This window comes from Mesoplodon bidens (genome assembly GCF_964165515.1).
Source record: "Mesoplodon bidens genome assembly, chromosome: 1".
NCBI lineage: Eukaryota > Metazoa > Chordata > Mammalia > Artiodactyla > Ziphiidae > Mesoplodon > Mesoplodon bidens.
The window spans coordinates 127,655,988-127,682,456 of NC_138176.1; the positions used below are offsets into that span (position 1 = coordinate 127,655,988).

Sequence of the window (26,469 nt, forward strand, 5' to 3'; positions counted from 1 at the left end):
TTTGTACATTTTTATTCCTCAAAGTTCTACCCTAGAGCCTTTTCTCTTCTCACTTAAAAAAAAAAAAAAAGTTTTGACATTTTATTCCTCAAGCATGCTTGGCTATGTGCTATGTAGCCAACCACCCCCAATCTCAGTAACCTAAAATAATAACTATTTTTTTTTTGCTCAGGGGTCTATAACTGCTAGGTGTTCCATCTTGCCTCGGCTTGCTTATTCATCCATGTATAGTCAGCTGTATGTTGGGTAGGTAATTGTATTAGTTTTCTATGGCTATTGTAGCAAGTTAAAGCAAATTTAGTGGCTTAAACAACACAAATTTATTATCATTCGATATAGTTATCTCTGATAATTATCCTTTATATCAGAGCTCAACAAGGGTCTCATTAGGCTAAAATCAAGGTCTGCAAGGCTGTTTTCTTTGGGAAGCTCTAGGAAAGAATTGATTTCCTTGTCTTCCCAGCTTCTAAAGGGTACCTGTGTTCTTCGGGTTGTGAGCCCCTCTCTCCAACTTCAAATCCAACAATGGTGACTCAAGTCCCTCTTACATTACCTTGCCCTGCCTCCTTCTTCACTTTCATGTACCCTTGTGATTACATTAGACAAACTCAGATAACCCAGGATAATCTCCTTATTTGCTGATTAGCAACCTTAATTGCATCTGCTACTTTAATTTCCCTTTGCCATGTAATGTGACATATTCAGAGGTTCTGGGGATTAGGACATGGATATCTTTGAAGGACCATTATTCTGCCTACCACAGTGACTCTGTTGGTTTTGTCTGAGCTGTCTTATACATCTGAAGATCAGCAAACTGGCTTATTTAGAAAGGCCTTGGTTGGGATAACTGGGCTTTTCTCCATATGGTTTTCAAACTACAGTTTGTCTCTTTGTTGAAGTCAGGTTTCCAAGAAAAATTACACATCATCACATTTATTGCTTTCTACTAGCTGAAACAAGCCAAAAGACCTGCCCAGTCAGAAAGACTCTGCAATCACCATGATTTACTCTCTAAGCATGCAAACTCTATTTTGCTTTCTGACCTTCATATGTTTTTCTGAGTAGCTGGCATTGCTCCATCTTTCCCTTTCTCATCCCATTGTGTAGAAGTAAATTAATAATCTCTTTGTATTTGGGTTTGTTATGAGTGTGTTCCATTAGAAACAAGAGAGAGAGTTAAATTTCACTTATCTTTATTGCCATCTCTTTTATATATTTTTTTAATAACTATCTTGTTTGTCCCATTGGTGATTAAGGGGCTATCGATTTTGTGTGTCTCATTTCTGCCTTCTGTTCTCAGATGCAGGAAAGATGTGGGGAATTCATGTGGACAGCTATAGGCTCAAATGCACCGAGGTGACTTGCCTAGAAGGAAAGGGAAGTGTTACAGAAAGGATGCCTCCATCTTAAGTATCTGACTTTAATAACAAGATTCTTGGCCCATAAAATCTTAAGGAAAAGAAGCAACCTGGACAAAGAGTCTGTGTTTACAATCAGATACTACCAGGTAATGTTTGAGAGTTGACATAATCTTGGAGTCCTTTTTGATGCTTTTTCACCCTCACATCCTACATCCAACCATCACTAAATCCTAACTATTCTACACCTAAATGAATCTATAATTCAGTTGTTTCCCACCCATTTCATTGCTAACATTTTGATTCAAATCCTCATTATTTCATAATTAAATTATTGTAATAGTCTCCTAACGAATCCCTTTGTTTACCCCTCAGACTTGCACAGTTTATTTTCCACAAGGCAGCCACAGGGATCTCTTTAAAATACATCAAATGATATCACTTCCCTGCTCAAAACTCTCATGACTCCTCATCTCGCTCAGAGTAAATGACACAGACCTACAGGATCCGGACCTTTACCACTTCTTTGGCTGACCTCATCTCCCAGTACTTTCTCACTTACTCACTTTATCAGGTGCACTTGCCTCCTTGTTAATCATTGAACTTTCCAGATATGTACCAGTCTCAGGACTTTTCTACTTGCTGTTACTTCTGCATAGAACTGTCTTCTCCCAAACTTCCATATGTCTCCCTACCTTGGCATAATAAATACCTTTTGCCTACATATCTTTTCAGAAGTGTTTCCTAACCATCCTGTTTATAATTGTGTTCTTATGCTAGCACACACGCACCTGCGCTCACAAACAGGGCCCTCATCCGGGCCTTTCTTCTCCCACTTTCCAGTTTTATTTTTTTCCACAGAACATAGCTCTTTATAGCACTATATAACTTACTTAGTTTGTATATCTTTTTTGTTCTTCCCTGAGAATGTAAGTTCCATCAAGTGCAGGAATGTTACTATTGTTTCTTGCCAAGAAATGCACCTGCGTATAGAGATAACTTGATAATTATTTGTTGGAAGAGTGAGTGAATGAACAAATGACGGAAATTCTTGAAAGGTATTTTTTTACAAATAGGTATTTGTCTTAGAAAATTCCAAACTTTACAGTTTTATCAAACAAAACAGTTACATCTTCTTAATTCTCAAATCATTTGCTGATCTACCTTAAAAGATGTCATTACACTGGCTAAAGCAAGGGACCCCACATGGGAGACATCCCCTAGGCCCCCATTACCTCCACTTTTTGTTTGGTTAGCTCCTGCTTGGTCTTTATTTCCCAGCTAAGATGATTTCTTTCAAAAAGCTGTCTTTGAATCATCAAATCTGAGATAGGTGCTTCTCTTCAGTGCTCTGAAACACTCATCCCTCTCATGCAAGTATGTCGTTATTTGCTTTCTTATTTATTTCCTCCACTATGCTATAAACTCCTTGAGGGCAGAGATTATGCATGTTTTATGCATGACTGAATTCTCACTGACTAGTATGGTTCTAACATATAACAGGTGCTCATAAATTATTAAATAAATAATGTAATTAAGTGAAATGGTATTAATTTTCAAAAATCAGGAAATTTTTATATGTAATTTTATTAATAGAAAACTGATCTCCTCTCAATACTAATATCAATTCTTCCTGACACTTCAGGAACCCAAAAGCAATTTTGCTATTCAGTTGAAATTATCCTAATTTTGACAACATTCCCATTTGGTCATAATTTCTGTTTTAAATAATCCTGTCTGATTTCTTCTTAAAATACTGAAAATACTGTTGTGCTTCTTCATGTGTACATTATTCGACCTTACAGTTTAATTATTTTGTAATTTGTTACATCAAAAACATTGTTAGTTAAAACTATCACAGCTTTTGGTTTTTCAGGTTTTTTTGTAGGATTTTGTAAATTATTATCTATTTAGGTTAAGTAATTAAATGTCTTAAAATGAAAGTGCCTAGTTGCCCTTTGTGTTGCTTTATCAGATTCTGGAGGCAAATTTCACATATATTCTCGCTTTTTTTTTTTAATTTCTAGGCATGCCAGTAATTTTAAATTGGTTCTAAATAGAAAAAAAATTTTAGAAAATAATCTGCATATGGGAAGACTGATGAGTTTTGAAACTTACTTATTTAAAATGAACAAAACTGAGTCGCAGCCAATGCACATTTTCAGAACTCTTACACTGTACATTTAAAAGAAGTTGTTACTTTATTTAGAATATGCCTGAGTTTCTTTCATATTTCTCATGATATTCTGCAACTACAATTTTCTTCTTCTTAGAATAAGTGAAAGGCAAAGTTTTATGAGATCTCTAAGTAAAATTACATTTCGTATTGTTATAGTGTTAATGGATGTGGAGATTTTTAGTGTAGGAAAACAAATAGAATAATAAATCATTTGCTTAACCTTAATTAGGGAGAAAGAAATTTATGGATAGACTTTAAACGTCAGGAAACATTTTTCACTTATTTGCTAAATCATCTTTGATGTTTACATTTAAGAGTTGTGACTATAGATTTTTATTCTTTCTTAGGATCTCTGTACATGTAAGCATCAATATTAATATCAATCCTAAACAAATAATGACAAAAGAAAAATTCTATAAAGACTTGCATATGATTTACATTGTAGACGATGACATTTTCACAACATCCGAATGGATTTATATTTAACTGAATGGATTGATATTTAAATGAGGAGAGTAGAAAAGGAAGTAATTGTCAAAGGCTGCTTAAGCATTGAAAGATTTTATGCTGCAATATGAATGTCTGGAATCCCTATCCAGTGCTCTTCACACTTAACCTTGTGGATTCTTTGGTATTCTTCCTTTCTAATAGTGCAAACACTGATGTAAAGAGCTTCTTATTGCTTCAAAGATTCTTTATTAATAGCAGTGATATTTCTCATAACTTTTGTAGAATCGTTTCAAATTCATGACTGAAATCCAGTTTAAATAAAAGGATTTTCTTCACTGGTGTCACTAAAACGATAAATTCCATGCCTAATATATGAGATAGATTTCATAAGGTTTCCTCTTGTGAATGTCATTATTAAATGCTTGAGTCATCTGTCCTAAATGGTTTTCCAAATAGAAAACTGCTGGGATACAGAATGAACCAAAATGCATCCCACGAGAGCACATATACTGTAAGTAGCAGAGAGATCTTATCTTCATTAAAAAAGAAAAAAACTGTTACCAATACTGTTTAGTTTTGTTGCAAATATAAATTATGTGCCTATGTTTGCATTCATAATATGACTTCTTTGTCACGTACTAGATTAAACATTAGTTACAACTTTAACAATAAAAATACAGACTGATACCTCTGTGTACTATACACTGACCTCCTGGGAAAATATTAAAAATATTATTTACTTATAGACCATGGCTATTAAGTATAGTTTTATATTCTCAAGATTGCATTTATTATCATAATTTTTTTAGAGACCTGGCTAAGGAATTTGTTTCATTCTTTCTATATGCAGACATAGAGATTTCTATTTAAGTTTCCAGGTCCTGGAATAAAAATAGAAGTTATAGTAGGGTATAAAAACACTTAAAGCTCCTTCCATCAAGAGATGAATTCTGTTTTTCCAACTTTTCAATCTGGGCCAGCTTGTGATGTTCCTTGAGTAATAGAATACAACAAAGTGAGGTGTGAATTCGTTAGCCCAGACCTCTAAATGCCAGTAGTTCCATCTCCCACCTCTTGGAACCCTGAGGTCATAGTTTTCTGAGGAAGCCTGGTCTAGCCTTTTGGAGGATGAGAGAGCACCTGGAGAGACAGGGCTCCACCCTTCCCATAGAAATCCCTACACTTGGGATAAGGATTTCTGGGACAAGCCTAGAGCCCAGGCCTTCTGGGAGATGAATGCAGCCATGTGAGTAAATCCAGACAAGACCTGCAGAAGAATCGCCCAGCCAATGCCTAGAATTGTGAGAAATCGTAAATCATTGTTGATCTAACTCACCAAATTTGGGGGTTATTTCCTCACACAAGCTGGAAATTAATAACATAGCCAACATCTGTTGTACACTTACAAATATCTTGAAGTGCTCTGAATACTTAATGAACGTTACTTCATTATCACCTTCATCATTCCTCTTTTACTGAGGAGAAATCTGGCATATAAAAATTGAATCCACTTACACAGAACTAATAAGTAGAGAAATCAGAATTTGAATCCAGGCAATTTTGTTTCAGGAGCATCACATTAACCACCATCACTGTATTCATTCTCAAAAGATAATTCAGAAATCCACATAGATGATTTATTCTTAAAATGCAAAAGACCAAACCTTTTCAGTAGTCCTATTTTATGTATGAATATGTATGAATTGTGATGCTTATCTATTTGTCTATCAGTCTGTCTACCTATCTCTCCATCAACTTAAGTGTGTATATACTTTATTCCTCCCATAACAGGCATGCTATACTTGGTTAACTGCATAATTATTCAATGTCAATTGTATTCTGTCACTGTGTCTCTAGAGACCTGGTCTGAGTTTCTTTTATGAAATTATATCCTCATTAGCTTTTACCTTATATTTCCTCTATCTGGCTGTTGACCTTGAAAAGTCATTATTATAACAGTTGTTTAGTAAATTCCAGGCACAAAGCTAAATAATTTACATTCAGTACTCATTTAATTCTCCAGCATCTTCCATGGTATCTTCACTTGAAGCTAAGAAAACTGAGGCAAATGGAAACTAAGAATTATTCAGTATTATAGTTATTGATGGAACTGAGATTCAAATCATGTCTGGCTATCTCCAGTCACATAGTTAAATTCATATTTGGAAATAAAAATGTATTATAAAATATTATGAATTTGAAATTTAAGACTGTATAGTATTAAAATTGTACATAGATAAATATAATTCTATACTCATATATATTTAATTTTCCTAAATCTATTTTTATCACCAGAATCAGTATACATATCTATATATATATATATATATATATATATATATATATATTATTATTTTTAAAAGTAAAGCATGTTTATTTATTTTCAAGACATTAACATTACAACAAACAATAAAACTCGAAAGGCCAAAAATACATTATTTTCAAATTTCTCAGGCTGAAGTTCAAAGATAATTCCATACAGAGAGTAGATTATTTCAAAATAGGATTTTCTATCAACAGCATTAGCCCTTGATAAAAAGCACTTTTTTCTTTAGTTACCAACTAAGTGATTTATGTTGGATTGGATATCAGAATATTTTAGAATCAACAAATATATTTTTAATAGATTCTTCTATTTCAGAATAGTTCTTCCTTAGATTTATTTTATCAAAATTACAAAGTCCTCAATATTGGTTCTAGTGGCTTTAGTGTTTTTTTTATCCCCATTCTAACAAAAGACAGACTGAAAATGCATAGGCAGATAAATTTGGAGTTCTACTTTATTTTTCCTAAGTTAGGAAAATTTTGTAGTCATAAATAAACTTAATAAACTATATATATTATTATGCTATATATTTTCCTCTTATAATATCCTGAATGTGAGAAGTTACAAAAAGATTTGTAGATATTCATGCCTTAGAAGTAAATCTCCCATGCCTGACTAGTTAAGATCACTGGCTTGATAACCTTATTACAAGTGAAAACCTTATCTCCAGCTAATCATTCATACTTTGATTGTGCAATTGATGAAATGGAAATATTTATAAATATTATAAGAAATATGAAAATGCCCAAAGAGCAGTGATTTTTGCATTATATATCATAATTGAGGAAGCTTGGGAAAGTAGTTTTCCATAAGCCAGAGTTAATTTTTTAATCACTGTTTTTTTTTTGCTTTTCCTTTAGTTTTCATTGTAGTGATGGGATATGATAATTTACAAGCATTAGATCACAAAATTTGAGTTGAAGCCCACTGGTAAGATGTAATATTTCTCTTAATTTGTTTCTAGATCCAATTTGAATTAGGAATTAAAGTACTGAACATGATTATTATATTCCTTGGATATGCATAGTGCATAGCTGGCCCCTGTTTAATCTCCAGAGGCAAGAACCACAATACTTCAGATTTATGATTATGTTCCTCGCTTAACTTGTTTGCAGGCATTAGAATGTGAAATTGTAACTGATTCTTAGTCTCTTAAAAAAATTATAGTTCCAGATGTGAAAATTCATGTGCATTTTCATTGTATGGCATAGGCACTTAAAATTAATGAAAGAGGGGCTTCCCTGGTGGCGCAGTGGTTGAGAGTCCGCCTGCCGATGCAGGGGACACGGGTTCGTGTCCCGGTATGGGAAGATCCCACATGCCGCGGAGCCGCTTGGCTCCTGAGCCATGGCCGCTGGGCCTGCATGTCCGGAGCCTGTGCTCTGCAAAGGGAGAGGCCCCAACAGTGCGAGGCCCGCGTACCGCAAGAAAAAAAAAATTAATGAAAGAGACTTTTTTGATATTTAGGGGAATAACATTCAAAGTCATATTAATGAATATATTAACTCACTTACTGATGGTGATATTAATCTCATATCCTACATGGAGCAATATGGGCATAAATAAATCTTATCAATGAATGGCTAATTAAATAAGTGATTGAACAAATTCATGTATATATGACATTTACATTAACCTTGTTTCTATTAATATATTTAGTCTATAATAATTTTGACACCTGCTATTAAAAAGACACTATTCTAGGTCATATTCAAAATAGAGAAATAAATCATAATTCCTACCTTCAGTGAGTGTAAAGTTTAATGTGAGAAATTATATATGTATACAAGTAACTATAAGATAAAGTTAAAAGTAGGTCTATTAAGAAGATTAATAAATCAATGTGGACTTTCAGAAAATATAATAATTATTTACAGGTAAGAAAATCAAAAATCTCCTTTTTTCATGAAGGAAATACTGTTTGAATAAGGTAATGAAATGTAAGTAGAATCTGGACATGTTGAGACTGAAAAGAACATGCTGGGCTGTGGAGAAATATGTTGAGTAAAATCAGAGAAGTATTGTCAAATATGCATGTGAAGAACATCAAATGGTCCAGTTTGATTGTGCTGTATGTAAAACAGTGGAACTATAAATTTGGAAAGCTATGTTGGGGCAAGATTTTGGAAAGCTTTAATACCAGAGTAAAAAGATTTAATTTTCTATGCATTGAAGAACCATTAAAATTTCTTTGTATGAAATTAACTTCATTGCTTCAAATTTTTTAAGATAAAATAGTTGAAAATAAAAATTTTAAATGTGAAAAAATTCATTACAATGGAAGTTTATACAGTCATTTATCATATTATAGGAACCTCCTTCAAGAATATTGTTCTTAAGCAACCTTCCTTAACAATGAATCTAAATAGCATACCTTTGTACATTACATTGGCATCTCAAAAACTCCAGGCCCCCAATGCAATAGATATAGCGTAGGTCAAAGTATTTACATTTTTAATAATTATACCTACTAATTCTGATATGGTAGGTGCTGAACTATGCTTAGAAAACCACTGTTTTAGGCCATGAGACTCCTCATTGAACAGAAAAACAATAATGCATTGTAGAAAAACTTATTGATTTGAAATTATGAGTTCTTGACTCCTCTTCTGGATATACACTTAAAAGTGATTATTAGCAAATATTAGTTCACATATAGAATATATTCTCAAATCAAAGAGAAACTTATTTTTACAGAAGAAGAAATGGGAGAGAAATGTTATTATTTATTTTATATATAAATTATAAAATGCTTACTATATTGTTTTCACAAATTAAGCCATTCGATCCTTATAACGACCCTATTTGTAGGTATAATGTGTTCTTCATTTAACAAATTAGGACACTGAGTTTAGAGAACTTGCCTAAGTCACAGTGCTAAATCCAGTATACAAGTCAGACTCCATTCCATTAACCAAAGCAAGATGCAGTTTCTCCAGTGTGTTCCTCCCTCTTCCATTCTTACAGGAGAAATGAATATGGTATGTTTATTTCAGTTCACAAATGAAAGTACATATAGCTTATTAAAATGTCTATTTTCCTACCTCTAAGTATAATAATAGTATTCTTGTATTCTGGAGGCCAGTTCTAAGGTTATCATTTCTATCTATTCTTTGTTGGTTACACTGGTTTACATTATAGCCTAATAAAATAATGAAATTTGTAATGTGAATGATATCAATTGCTGCAGTGAGATAGCAAATAAACTCTTGGGGTTATGCATTTTCATGTACTAAGCAGTTTAATCAGATAGAAAGGAAGAAAATAATGCCTTCATGTATATCAATGTGTTTCCATAGCTTGAAATGGAAAGAAGATTTTCATTTATTACTAATCAAGTTTGAGAATGTGGGTAGGTGACATATTATAAATCAGTTAATAATGTGTGTGTTTATTTTACATGTTTTTTTTCCCTCTCATAGCTGATATACTTCAATGGAATCATATTTGACTAAAATAATTGTGTTTTTATACAACTTTTATGTTGATTAAAATTTTAATTAAACATTTCCAAGATCCATTAATTACTTGGCTCCCTTCAAGCTCTCACATCAGAAATTGAGCAGCATACGTGATTAGTTAAAAATACGGTCTTCTTGTGACACACTAATCAGCATTAACATTTCATCAGTGATTCAAAAGCAAAGTGCATGTTTTTCCTTTTTGCTGGTCTTTAACAAATTGGAGAAAACAGCACAGCTACTACAGCGTGTTTAGAATCATAGACTATTTTATGCTACTATTCCCTCCTTTCCCATTCCCATGAAGGGAAGGAAAATTAAAGAGCAGAAGAAAGCAGAGTTCAGAAATAGAACCAGAGAAATTAGTGCTGTGAAATCTGCCAGAGTCGGCACAGGCAGTAAAGATCGGCCTCTGGTACAGAATCTCCCTTTGCTGTCTTCCGAGAGTCTCCTTTCTTTCAGTGACAGACTGGCAGAGCGTTGTTCAGGCATTCACTCTTCATTGTTCCTATTTTCAAGCAAATTTGCATAGTAGTTATTCATACTGATTCATGGTTTTCTTTTTAACAAGTTCCTTTCTCCTCCCAGCTTTCCTTTTGGCAGCCTTTACTATCCAGTCGAGTAGGAAAAATAATGCCTTTATGAATGGCCGTGAAATCTGATCTTTCCTTGAAGAGGAGGGAAAGAAGTCTTTCAGAATTCAGTTGATAAAAATAAAGATGTGTAGATTTTTTACCATACGTTGCCCTTAAATAGAACAAGTCCGAGCCTTTTCCTGCATTAACATTTGTCTAATGGGTATCTGACATGCTTCTAAACACACACTGGAACGATTTTACGTTTTTGATGAATTACCTTTCTTCCATATTTGCTGAGGGTCAATTGAATGTTGCATAGGACCAACACTTTTCATGATAAAGAATTTGTTCTTTGTCCTTCACAATTTTCTTGCTGTCCAGTATCCAATTATTTCAGTACATATGAATATGTAATATTTTCCTTTTTGGTCATCATTAATTTTTTAATCTCTTTTTTTTTCCATAAAGGTTATGTATCTTTCTTTGAAACACTTCTATTGCTGCCATTTCTTTAGCAATCAAATACATGACATTAAAATGTACTTGACATATATTGTAATTAAGCAAATGCCCAGGAAACATGAGCAACAATTAGCAACCCAATGACTTTTACTTAAGTGATAGCTCACAACTGCTATTGCTACCAGAACTTAGTTTTTTGTTCACATCAAGTTCTTAACTCACAATTACATGACCAAAATTAGCTTGATAGAAAAAGCAATGATTTGATTACCTAATAGCTGATCAAATTATTATGTTCTACCCTCTCTTATTCTTTTTCTCTACATGTAAACTTCAGTTAAAACTTTTCTCATTTATCAGAAAATTTTGAGACACTTTGGCCAAGTTTTGCTTTAAAAATATAACATCTTTACACTTATCTATTTTAAAAATCTACAATCTAGAGTGTTTTAGGATTTGATGGAAAAGCCATGCTGTTTTTATGATGTAAGCATGTTGTTCACAGTAATCTGAATTTAGGTATTATTAGTTCTATAAATTTAATATTTCTTCTCAAATAGCTAGTTATTTTTAAAGAATTCTGTGCCTTTTGCAGGGCTGTTTTAATTGATCTAAAGAGTCAGTGGAGAATTAAAAGTCTTAACACTAATTCATTTTCACATATTTTGGAGATAAAGATAGATAAGAGATTGTACAAATATGTTTTAAAATCTCATACTTAGTGGGATATCTAGTGACATGTAGAATTTTACTCTGTTAATCATGCATTATAATTTTTTACACATAAAACCACTTAATCTTTCTCCATTATTTAATTAGGATTTTTAAGTAAGTATAATTTTTCATATGTGCTGATACAGTAAAATTAGAAAAATAGCTTACATTATGAGTATTAAGAAATGATTAACCATGAAACACAATTTTGCAAATCTGCTTTCATTTAACTTGCAATGGTTGCATGGAAAACAAAGGCATTTGAAAGGAAAACAATTTTTTTTTCCATCACGGTTCAAAAGATTATGCTCATTTATTACCACAAACTTTCTCCTTTAAATTTGTCTAAATTACTAGAACCATTGTTTATATGCACAAAGACTGAGGAAATAAGTTCCTAAAAACTGTGTCTCAGTGAAAATGGAAAACATAGGAAGGAAAAATAACGATTACCAGTCCAGGAAAACTTTCTCATTGTTTGGAGGGAATTTTTCCTTCTTATTTAAAAATACTTGTTATTTTACTACAAATACATAAGTGTTAAATAGAACACAGAGTTAATAGAGTGCACCAGCTGTTTCTAGTTATGAATCAGTTGAACACTCTAATTTCCTCCTTGTTTCTGCTCTACTTTCAAATTTAAAGACAAACATTACTCATTTTAATTTCTTTGCTTGCATTCATGGAAAATGACACTTCAAAAATTGTTTTAAGTGAATTTGTAAACATTAAAACTTTACTGTCTAATTTTGAATTTATGAGCTCTCACAGCTATTCAATATTGATTTCTTATGTTTTGTTTTGTATTTTAGTTGAGCAAGGTAATGTACTTTGTTTTAAGCAATGGTCTGTCTCTGTCACAAGTTTACTTGGAATAGTTACCCCCTTCTCTCCCTTGTGCAAGTGTGTGTGTGTGTGTATAAATTAATGAAGAATACTGCAGATAAGTTTTCTGACATACCTTGGCATTTAAAATATTTTTATGAATTACATTCTCAGTAACATTAAAAAATGGGCATGTTTATTTGATGTTTATAACAAAAGTTAAATATTTCATGTGGAAAGAAATATGTATAATCTCTCTTTGTTTAAATAATTATACAGAATAGATTATGAATTTTAACTCCTGCCACAGTAAGTAGCAAGCACTGAAGTGGTTAAAAAACTTACGAATAAAATATATATAAACAGGATCAACAACATTTTGAATAAAAGTTAAAGGTACATGAAACTTTTCAGTAGAATTTATTTTTTCTCTCCATAACCCATTCTTCTAATGATTCTGAAATATTTCACTGGATAGATTTTTCCACCTACTCAAACCTCATCTTTACCTGTAAAATAATTTTAAAGAAAAAGAAAATGAGCTTTAACTATCAAAAGAATATGACTTTTTGATAGATATGTTAATTATCTTGATTGTGGTGATCACTTCACAGAGTATACATATATCAAAACATCACATTGTACACTTTGAATATATACAATTTTTTATCTGTCGATCATACTTCAGTGAAGCTGAGAAAATATCATTAAATTAAAAAAATAAAATGACTGTTGGAAATTTACAGGAGAAAATGATAATAATTAAACTAGAAGAAAACAATCCTCCTTGCAGCAGACAGTGTCTGCTTCCTCCTACAGACTCCTGCCGTTCCTGCTCACATTCAGAAATCCTTCCATCTAAATGGCAATAAAACCCAATCAGTCTTAAATATCTGACATAGCCGATTTATATGTACCTGACCATAATGTCAGGCCTACTTTGATTATTCCAGAAACCTGGCTAGATTGATGCTCTTAGATAGGGGGAAAATAAGATCTAATGTTAAGAGCACTTGAATGTAGTTATGAAAAGTTGCCATATCTTTAATAATACTTTTGATAAAATAGTTTTGCCATGCTCAGGAATGTATTTGATTTGATTTTTACTTTATATTGTTTAATTTTTTCTTAACTATGAATCAGTTTTGATAAAAGTGCCATTCTATCCTTTGAATGTGATATTTAGGTATCATAATTATGTTTTTTTAATGTGCTTTTTGTATAACTTGGAATTAATATATCCAGAATAGGCTATAATGAATGACTAACAAAAATGAAAATGTTTACTTTGGTAGATATCTGGGATTGCAAAGTGTGATAAGTGTGATTAAAATGCAATAGAATGGTATTTTTTTCAGAATTTTGTCCAAAATTATTTGTTTTCCTTTATAGAAAAAAAAAAGATGGTGAGTTGAAGATACTTGGGATTATACTATAAAAACAAATATGGTTTTCCATTTTTTCTTCAATTTTTCTTAAAAAAATTTTTAAACTGCTATTGACTTTTGGATAGTCAGTGTATGTGATGCAAAATATCTCACAGAAAGAAGCTACTTCTCATTCAAAAGTGATTGAAGCCATCTGTTCTATTAGCCAGACTTTATCATGGAAGGACGGGCATTCTGAACAGCCTCTAGGGTGCTTGGTTAGTCTTTGAAGTATCATTAGAAGGGCTGTGGTAAGGAATAAGGTTTCACTGTTCATGCTCCAGGCATTAGTCAAAGCAGTCGCATGCACGAATACCCTTTTGAGATTGTATAAAGTTATACTTAAAGAGGCAAAGCACTACTCATTTCAATTTTATGAGAGAGGACAGAGGAGGAAAAAGTAATGTAGGATTTGTACTGATGAATTCTTTATCACAATTATTTCTGAGGTTCTTAAGGAGAAACTGTGCTCTGAGTTTAGAAAGTGAACAAATTTGGGGGGAAATTAATGGGGAAATCAATATGTAGGTAACTTCATTCTGTCAAGAAAAATGGACTGATTTGTTAGGTTGTCACTTTCATTTTTTAATCCAAGCATTGGTCCAGTATTTTAATTGCTACCTCCAATTTTAATGATTTCATATAATTCATAATTAGAAAGAGAAAAGATGTTACTTCTAATATTTCACATGATCACACATTTTCCATTCTGCCTTGAATGTGCAAGTGAAACAGGTGATTATCAGGTTTTACATTTGTCTAAATGTCTGCCCTTCCATGTAATGGTCATAATGGCTTTGCAAGTGGAATACTACATATGGATCTGGGTTACTGGATGTTAAAACGTGGAGTAATGTAAGTGCTCTGTTTTCCACTTTGTAATGGTGAAACAATTCAAAGAAACAAAGTATACATAAAATGATATAAGATACTAGTAAGCTGAAGCATAGAATTTTTTCCTCTTGGTAGCTTAAATTCTCTCACTTTCCAAAAAAAGACACTAAAATTTCTACAGTTAAATTCTGACTCTCATTCCTTCTCCCTCACCCTCTTCCAAGAAAAAACAATGATTGTAAAGTATGTGTGTATATTTTTTCTACATTTTCTGTAGTTTTACTGCAAATGTAGGCATTAATATAAAAATCCATGCTTTAAAATTTGATATACCATGACTTTTTTGCATCTTGCTTTTCATTTAAATATTTCTAGAGCAGTTTTAGATTCACAGTAAAATTAAGAGGAATGTATAACAGTCTCCCATATTCCCTCTGTTCCCACACATGTGCAGCTTCCCCTACTATCAATATCCTTTGCCAACATGGTACTGTTATTATAACTGATGAACCTACAGTGACACATGATAATCAGCCAAAGTCCATAGTTTACCTTAGGGTTCACTCTTGATGTACATTCTAACATATTGCTCTTTTAGTGTTTTTGAGACTTATCTATGTTGATACCTGTATTCATTTGCTAGGGCAAACCTAACAAAATACTGCAAATTGAGTGGCTAAACAAAAGAAATTTATTGTCTCATGGTTATGAAGACTAGAATTTCAAGATCAAGGTGCTGACAGGACCATGCTCCCTCTGAAGACACTAGGGAAGGATCTGTTCTAGGCTTCCTAAATTCTGGTAGTTTTTTGGATTGGGGCAGTATGACCTCAGTGTTCATAAGAGGTTCTCCCTGTGTGTGTCAATGTATCCATATTTCTCCTTTTTATAAGGACATTATCATTTTGGACTAGGGTCAGTACTAATGACCATATTTCCAAAGAAGGTAACATTCACAGGTACCGGGTTTTAGGAATTCAACATTTTTTGAAGGACATAATTGAACCCGTAACAATGCCTACATATGAACTTTACTGAATATAATTGCTATATGATTATACCACAGTATATCCATTCTTTCACTGAATAATAATTTGATTGTTTTCAACTTCTTTCTCTATACAAACAATCGTTGTACATACCTCTTCTGCCTAGAGTTTTGTTGGGCCAGAGACACAGAATTTAAACTCTTGTATTTTAAATTTTCTCCTGTTCTTAAAATTCAAAGTGTGCCAATGTATATACTTTCAAAAATGTAAATCATTGCAAAGGACCTTTTCAACAAGCTCCCACTAATGCAGGTTTTATTAGATTTTAAAATTTTGGGTGTTAAATGTATTCTTTTTTGTTTTCATTTCATTTTTCTGTACTTTTGAAAAAGTACTAAAACTTTTAATATAATTTTGGGCATTTAGGTTTATTCTATGAGTGACCTAGTAATTTTAAACCCATTTATTATATTGAAATATTCCTTTTTAAAATTTACATTCACTAGATAGCAATTTTGTTGGTTTTAAACAATACATATATCTTTTATTAACCTGTAGTATGTTTTTAAATTTTGTTACACATTTTTTATTTTAACATGTTCAGAATTATCAGTCTTTTCTTCATGGTTTGTAATTTCTGTGTCAATTACAAAAAAAAAAAAAAAACTTTCCTGTTGTGTGCTGCAAAAATATTCTCATATATTTTCACCTCAAAATTTGTATTTGGATTTTCACATAATTTAGTTCATCTATAATTTTCTTTCTGATATATTATGATTCTGGAGTCATTTTAACACAAATGGCTTGTTTTCTCATGTCATTTGTTAAAAATGTTTATCATTTTTATGGGCTTTTAATAAAGACTCATATATACATGGCTCTTTTCCTAAACTCTTCATTGTGTTTCTTTTATTTATAATTACAATGGAATAATTATCAGTTTGTAATATATACATAATATCTGTATCTTCTTTCTTTCTTTGGTGGTTGGCATGGGGGGTGATTGTAGCTTTTCTCTGCTTTTGTAATAGGTTGACAATAATTTTTTTTTTTTAATTTCTGTTGGTATACTTTTGTTTGTTCTGTAGAATGGCCTGTTATCAGTGTACATTGTAGTTTATCTGTAAATTGTCTTTTTCTTTCTCTAAAGTCTCTTAAGTTTTTATTGTTGTGATTTTTAAAGTTTCCATATGACAAGAAATTGATGTTGAGATTATTTTCTTTAATAGTTCTTGGAACAGTTGTTGAAATGAGAAAATATGATAGTCACCTATTTTGGAAATTGGTAATCATTTTCTCTTCAACTCTTGCCTTCTGGCTCTTCTTGCTTTCTTCTTTTGGAACTTCTTTTAGAAAATTCTAGTTTTTCTCAAATATCCCATGTCTCTTTTCTCTTACATGGTATTTTTTAATATTTGTCATTTTGTTGTAATTTCCTCAGATCTATCTTCTAGAGTTTTCTTGGTCTGCCATTTCTTTGTCAGACAAGGAAAAATTTATTCAAGGTATACCAGAAATTCCTAACAACTTTTTAAATCACTTCCTATACAATATTTCACTTTTTGCAAGTCAATGGAATCCTCTGTAGCAAAGAATTCAACATTTACAACTGTTTGTGTTGGCAAGGAATGGGTTATGAAGGGAAATTTTTGATTTAAGATTGTCTAAGTAAAAATAATGTTTAGTAACATTCAGCAGTCTTCTAGCTTTTGTCAATTTTTGCTTGAAGAAAGACCAACAAAATTTTTTCACTCTCAAGTCCAGCCTTCAGAATTAGATCATATATATATATGTATATTCTTTCCTTCTTTTTTCCTATCTATCTATCTATCTATCTACTTATCTATCTCATAGATATCTCCTCCAAAACTACATTTTCAGAGAAACCACTAGGACAAAAGGAATAATACATTTCTTTGACATTGACCATAATGATGGCTGCAGAATCTTGAATTTGGTATCATTTATTATTTGCAGAAGTCTTTGGAATATCTAAGTGAATATCATGATCCCCACCAAAGAGCATATATCTGATTGGGGACTACTTTCATAACCTAACTGGTATATTACCCCCACACACACACTTTTAATCTGTCATTTGCAAGATAAACAAAGTAAGCTTTTAAAAAGCTTTTAAAAATGCAGGCTTGGCAGTATGACTCTTTATTTGTAGCTATTAAATATCCCCAGTTGGTCTTAGATAAATTCAAAAACTCCTTTATATAGTTTATTGGTTCTACATCACTTGCCCCTGTTTATCTCACAAACCTCATGTCTCATTCTCCAAATTTGCAATTTGTGTTGCAGCCATATTGAAACATCATATGCTCATTAACACACACACACACACACACAGTGTTCTTTTTGTTTATAACATACTTCCCTACACCCTTTTAAATGGCTAATTTCTGGACATTATTAATATCTTGATTTATAAGTTATTTTCTGGTAAAACTCACCTGACTTTCCAACTCAGGAAGAGGTACTCCACTTATGTTTTCCCAAGGTACACTATTCTACCAGTGTAGTTATTTCCCACAGTGCTACATTGTAATAACCTCTTTTACTTGCCTGTATCCCTCACTAGAGTCTAAACTCAGTGACATCAATGATTGTGTCTTCTTGTGTATTGCTCTGGTGTCCTAGTACTCATCAAAATTTCTAGTATAATATGGGGAAAATATTTATTTATTAAATAAGTAAATGAATGAATGAATGAACAGTTTTTTTTTTACTGATTATAATATTCTTAGCCAAATCGTCATTTTTGGCCTTATACGTGTAAATATTGTATAAACTAATTCATACTAAGACAATAAAGTTGTTAATAATAATATATTTAAAAAGTAAAAAACAAACAACTGGTGCAACTTAAATAATCAAACAAATATATTCATCAAAGGCCTTGTAAGCCATGTTGAGAAGTTTGCTGTTTTATTAAAACTAAACTGAGTATGTTAAATAGAGTGTTGACATGATATGAGTTTTGTTTTACAAAGATCCCTTTGACAGCTTGGTAATTAATAGCTATGTGGCCAACACTGGAAGAAGGGATCCCAGTTAGGATATTATTACAGGATCCAGGAAGAGATGTTTTTGGGCTGGACGACAACAGTAGCAAAAGAGGTGGCATGTTTTGAATGTTACATTTTAAAATGGACTCAGTATTTAGTAGAAGATTGAAGTATTTTTATTCCTTGAGCTACTAGTCTTGTTCTTGTGTTTGTTACCCGTCTGTGTATTTGAAGTAGTGGATTTGAAGCACAACTATTTGAACTAAGATTAATATTTTTGTACAAGAACATTAATGCTTTTGTTAGTTTGAAAGATGAATGCAGTGAGTATAGTCTGGCAAGGAGAAGGTCACTGAGTATATGAATCACCTGACAAACTATAGAAAAAAATGCTAAAATTTTAGATGGCACAACTAACTTCTTTTAAACTTGCAAGTTAAGGCTGGAGTATAGAGATAAACTTTTAGTGTGGTGAAGTAAAAACTGCTTGTAATAAAAAATGATGAACCTCTACTTATCATATATTAATGTTTTATCTTTATGGCTGATTCTTTATGGAATAGCAAAAATTTTGGTCTGCAAAGCAGCAGTTTCAGATGTAGTTAACTTTCTTAATAATAAATTTACTTGAGAATGTTCACAATCTTCACTATCCAGGAAGCTGTATGATTATTTAAATTTTCTTATAAAGCAGCAATATTTGAAGGCCTCTTGCTATTCATTATTTGTTTTAAGCTGACTTCTTCCATCTATGATTATCAACACTCCAGCACTTATAAGTAAATTGCTTAGATAACATTTTCTGTTTTAAAATGTTAATATATTTGTTAATTCAGTTATGAACTCTATAGCCACATACTGTATTAAAAGAAGAAAATCTAAACTATTTTGAACAATTTGTATATAAATTTAAATTGTATATATACCACAGTTTATATTGTCAATACAAACACTAAACTCCAAAGTGTTAAAAGACATTTAAAGTAACTACAACTTTGGTTTGTTGATATTCTATAAAAATATATATCCAAAATATAGACAAGGAGAATAAGAAACATTTATGAAGTAGGAAGAGAATCCAAAGGAAATATTTTATTTATTAGAAGTATAGTATAAATGCTAAAACACAGTGAAATTGACAGCTGTGTACAACTTTTCTAAAACCCATCGCTATTTTTTTGCTTGTTTTTCTGTATTGGTTCAACAAAATAAAATGTGTTAAATGGCTAATTCAATAAGACTAAAGATCTATTTTATAGTTATGGCTGGGCAAAAGAAATGTCTAAGGATGGAAGAATTTGAAGCTTTTGAGAAAAACGACACAAATACTCCTAAAAGCACCCAAGCAAAATGTATCAGTAATTGGTGTGGCTATTTTCATATTCAATAAATAGTGATGAGGTGGCTAATGAATAATATAACAGAACTACCAAGAAAGAAGGTAAATACTGGCTACAATGGCAAGAAAAACAAAGTGATTAAATGTGCTCCTGATCTGGAAGGAGAAAGTGTATCTGCCGGTTGGGCACTAACCATTTTAACTAAACTCATGAGAATTAAGCTAATATCTGTAGTATTTCTAGACCTGTGATAAAAACAACCAGAAAACAAGCAAAAACACACTAGCTTTGAATGCTAACTGTGCAGAATTGAGCTGTCACTTCACCTGTCTAAAATTAATACCTCTCATTTAGAAAACCAAGACAAAATGTATATTTCGTAGCTATAAAAGAGATCATCTCTATAAAACTTTGATCAGTGTGCTGTGCATAGTAAGCATTCATAGAGCTTTGATTTCCTCTTTTCTACTGAGATTTTATGATGACTAAATAAGATTATTCAAATAGAAGCTCCCAGTATCTACAGTAATAATACTATAGTGGGCACTGCTATATAATAGGCATCAGCTAGATTAGATAAATATGATATCCTTAATCTCTGTAACAACTTAAAGACAGATATTATCTTGATTTTATAGAGATGAAAAGAGGTTCGGAATGGGTAAGCAGTTTTCCTTCAATTACTCAGCTAGAAAGTTGCAGAACTGAAATTTAAGCTTGTTTGTGCTATTCTAAAGCTAAAACTCTTTTCTCTATGATATACAGCCTCATTACTTGGTGGCAACATTAGTAAATCATTACTTAAGCATACAAGTCAACCATGAAAGGCTTCTAGTTAGAGTCAACAACCAGTTACTAAGTGATGTTTACTGTTACAGTACAAACCAAAGCTAGAGAAAGCCTGTACACATACATGTGTATTCCTCACTGTCCCCAAGCCCCTCCCCCTATACACACACCCCAAAAGCCTAGAAACATAAACTTTTGTTATGGGAAATAGGCAATTAAATCTTTGTCTCTCAAATGGAATTCCACTATATTATAGTTAGTTTTGTCATCCTCATGATGAGACCCAGCAAAAAAAGGTTTTGCTTTTTGCCAGATGGCTTCTTGTCAGAGTCTACCAACTGCAGTCAATAGAGGGAGATTGGAAGATGGGAAATTATCCTTCTTATTTACTTGTTGTTTCAGGCATTGCTCCACTAGTGCTTTGTCTCCACAACAGCAGTTTGTTTCAGCCTCTGATTTCTGTAGGCATTCCAGAACCACCTTTATCACACCCCTTCAGAGGCTCTTCTACAAACCACTGGGGTACTAGAAGCAGCCAGGCTTCTTGGTTCTGATATTCCCAAATTTCTTTCTCTTTTATGTAAGGATGATAGCTGCTTTTGTAGCACCTACCAGTGGAATACCTCAATATTTCCTTTTATCTTTTTCAGTATTACAACACCAGTATAAACAACTCCCTATGTTAAATTCCCTCTGTTGAAATATCTAGTATGGTTTCTATTTTTCTAAATGGACCCCAGCTAATGCAATTATTGATATAGTTTGTGCAGATGATATTCATTTACATTTTAGAAAAACTTGATCAGCTTTATGGAATTCAGACAGAAAGATTTATATATGGATACACTTTAAAAAACTAATGAAAAGCAGACACAACTATGAACGACAATGTCTCAGTCTAGACAAGTTGAAAATAACTAGGGCAAACCCCAGGATACTGCAACAGAACCTTCTCATCCACTACACCTGACATTTCAGATTTACTCTTCTAAAAAGCTAGTCACTGAGGTGTTTGAAGTTTCTAGCATTGTTCTTTGAAAGGAACTGTTGGAAAATATAGTTTGTTCAATAGGAACTTTAAAGTGTTTCTAACTTCTGAAGTTCATTGTATAAACGTTGGTGATCTGGTGAACTCAGTAGAGATCTGAGACTTGAGAGTTGTCAACCCTAGTGTTAGGCAGTGACTGTGTGACTACAGACAAGTCACTTACCCTCCTCTGCATCTCAGTTCTTCTCACCTTACAGGGAATTGCTGAATAACAATGATTTTCTAGGCAATACAAGTTGACTGCAAAATTTCTTGTTGCCATCTCTGAGAAAAAATTTGATTGTGGTAGGCATATTTAATTTTAATCCACTTTATTGCTTTTAGAAATTCAAAATTAAAAAATATACATATAGCATATTATATATGTAGTATATAATAACTATTATTATTTAAATGTATGAGCATGTGTACATATGATATGCCCAGTTCCTACACATATATACACACACACGTACACTGACTGGTACACAGGACAAAGCTAATTTAAAGATTTGTGTAGTCATCTCTGTAGTCAGACTACATGGAAATTTTTACAAACTGAATGATATTAAACATTTTACTTAGGAATTCTTACTTAACCTATATACTATCTGTTATATGAGATAATGTATAGTATCTAACTCATGTGGTTATATGGGAGATTAAATGAGGTGATCCATGTAAAATGCCTAGCCGAGTAATGACAGACCAGTGAAAGCTCTATATATGTTAGAATAAAAAGGTCATATGTCTGAAGTACATTACAAAAAGATATAACCAATAAGTTCAACTGAGTTGGCTAATCAGTGGATTTTCTTGATAGTTGCTTCATTTGGCTTAGATAATATTTCTGAATTGGAGACAGTTTTTCCACTCTGTCAGCTTGATTTTCCAAATGTTCCAAGTTACTATTTTTTCTTAATACCTTTTGCAGAACCTTCCAAGGCTGTGTTTATATGTAATTTACATTGTCCTTTTTAACAGTTGTAGTGTATTCCATAAAATGGATATACCTTAATTACTCTTCTACATCATGCAAATTGCTCCTTTTCTCCTCCTCCCTCTGTCCCTTCCTTTTTCCTTTCCTCCCTCAATCCCTTGAGTTTTTTTCTCTCTTCCATCTTACTTCTTTATTTTTTTTCCTCATAAATAATGTTAGAGTAAGCATTACTTTATGCATATGTTTACCTAGTAGTAAAGATAAATTTCTCTATGTATGTACATTCTAAATTCAAGATATTCTGTAAACTTACTTTTCAAAAACTTCTTGTTTTATAAGTAAATCACAGAAGCATTAATTTTCTTACACTCTTAATACTATAAGATGTGTTTAAATTTTTTTAAATTTTTCCAGTAGTATGAATGCTGCTTTAATTTACATGAAACTAAGCACTTTTTTCATGTTTGTTGGTCATTTGCATTTTTCTTCAATTTATTACTCTATATCATTTGTTTTTATAATAAAGCATTAAATGTCTTAATGGTGTTATATAATATGGTGACTTGAAGTTATTAGAAAATCAATAAGCAGGTATATTGAAAAACATTTATTAATTTCAAAGTTATTAACTTTTTGTGTATCATACAATGAATATATTTCTGATAGTTAAATTGTGGAGGAATAAGTTTGGAAGCAATAAGTCACTCATAGCAAAATGACATTTGGTTGAACAGTTAACAGAGGCCTGGGCAGACAAGGACAGACAGAAGCCCCAGCCCTACTTACTTTTCCTATGCTTGAGAAGTTATACACAAGGCTACCCACATTATTCCTCTGATCTTCCTTCCCAACTACAACCCCCTCCAAACACACCCACAGAGAGATGGGTCACCAGAAATGGCTCCTGAGACCAGGCCTTACCTTTTCCTCTTCCTCTCCCCCTTCCTCTCCTTCCAGACATTAGAATCCTCCCCATGGTGTTACCCTTTCCTTCCCCAAAGACATCCCTCACTTTGCATATGTCTGAGTGAGTAATAAGACTTTGAATTATAATTACTAGATTTGGAATGATATGTTTTGATATCCAAAAACTTTAAGAGGGAGGGATCTGTAGCCATAGAATTGAGCAGGGTTGGACCTTAACATTGATGAATCCCAAATAAATAATATTGGGCATATATGTATCAAAATACCATAGAAAAAAATTGAAGTATATTTTTATATGATAAAGTAATGGAAAATAAATTCTTCTCTATTCTGACAAGAACAGAGAATTCTATCCTGAGTTTATTTTTCTTTGCAAAGCTTTAGGAAAAATTTTAATAACTTGCATAAAAATAGCAAATTCATATTTTCCGTAATATTTTTTGCATAAATATTACTGAAATTCTGTAGGTATAATACTAAATTTAATATTTATCCAGATCTCAGGGTCTCCTCTGGAACCTCCTCTTTTATCACAGTGTTTCCCCCTTAGTGTATTACTCATATATGTATTAAAAAATCTTTTTAATGAATTAATAAAAGCCAGAGAATACCTTTGTTTTGTTTGATAATATCTATGAAAATTTTTAGTAATATTCATACTGATTATGTGCAAATACTTCATGAGGTTAAAGGTAACATTTCTGAAATTAGAAATAATTATGTTCAGATAGTCATTTAAAGAATTATTAAGAAACAAGGAACTCTATTTCGTTTTAAATATGTATATAAATAAATATTCATTCACAAAGACTCTGTGAGAGAATATCTCATGATATTAGTGGTATTTCCAAAAAAGAAATATCATTTAGTTTTTGATAACTAAGAAATAAGCAACTAGTACAACCTATAAGCATTGCAAAAAGATAAATGAAATAAAGTATAATTAATACCATAATTACACAGATGACAAAAACCCTCATAATGTAAGCATATTTCCTACTTCTTATAACATCAAGGGCATCATTCTACCTGAATCAATTAAATACAGATAATCCCAAGCATTTGGCTTTCCTTTTGGCAAATGCAAACATAAAAGAAAATAGATTAAATATAGCTATGTTGTATACAGAATAAACTATGCTACTGGAATTGCTAAAATAAATCAGAGGGTTTTTGAAAAAGATCATGAATCCTCAGTTCAAACCACTAAGACGACAAGTTAAAATACCCTGTTATCTGACTTTATGGTTACTTAATCATTGATTCATATACATTTTCTTTCTAACTCAAATGCTTTTATGTCAGTTAATATCGGCATCTTGTAATTCTGACTAGATTTAGGAAGGCATTTTCAACCAGCACTTGCAAGATAAGAACTCTCAGACTGGGGCTTCCCTGGTGGCGCAGTGGTTGAGAGTTCGCCTGTCGATGCAGGGTACACAGGTTCGTGCCCCGGTCTGGGAAGATCCCATATGCTGCAGAGCGGCTGGGCCCGTGAGCCATGGCCGCTGAGCCTGCGCGTCCAGAGCCTGTGCTCCACAGCAGGAGAGGCCACAACAGTGAGAGGCCCGCGTACCGCAAAAAAAAAAAAAAAAAAAAAAAAAAAAAAGAACCTCCCTGGAGCACATAGGAGATTCAAAAACAGAACTCTCAGACTATCAAGAACTTTAAACAGTGATTATGTCTCATAGGAAAAAAATTTTTCTACGTTGAACAAAGATTGTACACCATTTGTCTTAAAAATTAGACACAAATACAACATCTACTGACTAACCTAAATTCTTGTTGTACAGGAAATCCAAGCAAAACAACAATGCTAAATATTTAGATTTCCCTTAAAAGTGTAAAGCAGTTTTTACATATCTGAAAGTATTAAGGTATTTCAAGTTTCCCTGCCTCTTCTAGGACACAACTGTTATAATATAGTATAGTACTGTCAGTGGTTAATCATGTGGACTCTGAACCCAGATTCCCTGGGTTTGACCAACTCCAACGCTATTTGTACCCTCTCTCTGCCTCAGTATTTCTGTCTGTAAAATAGAAATGGTGACAGCATCTACCTCATAGTGTTGTTATGAGATTTATAACAGTTAGTATATGTAACAGTTTAGTACATTTTAATGAATTCAGTGGATGGAGTTATACAAGCTGCACAGTCAGCCTTCCATATCCGTGGGTTCCACATCCATGGATTCAACCAACTGACAGTGGAAAATATTTGGAAAAAAATATCCAAAAGTTTCAAAGAGCAAAACTTAAATTTACCATGCACTGACAAATATTTAGATATTAATGTTAGGTATTACAAGTAATCTAGAAATGACTTAAAGTATACAAGATGATGTGTGTAGGTTATATGCAAACACTACACCATTTTATATAAGGGACTTGAGTATCCATGGATTTTGGTATCTGTGGGGGGTTCCTGGAACCTATCCTCTGCGGATACCGAGGGACTACTGTATATCAGTGTTAACTGTTACAACTATATTCAAATATAAGCCATCTGAGCCCTTCTTTTTTATTTCCTTTTTCTTCCTCAACTAGAATTATGAGTTCTCACTCTTTTTTCATAATTACATATTACTATCGTCTCTTTTAGTTACAACTTACCTTTAACTTTCTTCCTTTTGTTCTTTACACATTTTGAGCTGATATTCTTGTGTGTGTGTGTGTGTGTGTGTGTCTTGTGGTTTTTATTTTTAATAAATCCACTAACCGTCTTGTAGCTAACTACAAAAGTTAGTTTCCATTTCACAGCCTGCTTGATGTCTCTGTGAAATATGTCTCTACCATTGACCTCTAGACTTTTAAAATGTTGCTCCCAAT

General features: G+C 32.4%; 1 protein-coding gene across 3 annotated transcripts in view; it reads left to right on the forward strand.

Annotated features, from left to right (window-relative positions):
* Positions 1-26,469, forward strand: part of EPHA5 (EPH receptor A5) — a 309,970-nt gene that overhangs the window by 160,786 nt on the left and 122,715 nt on the right. The window contains exon 7 of one of the 3 annotated variants that reach the window (XR_014015039.1): positions 1,301-1,367. The exons of the other annotated variants lie outside the window; for them this stretch is intronic. The gene's annotated coding sequence lies outside the window, so the exon portion shown is untranslated. Of the gene's footprint in view, positions 1-1,300; positions 1,368-26,469 lie in introns of those variants that run through there. 3 annotated transcript variants of the gene reach the window in all.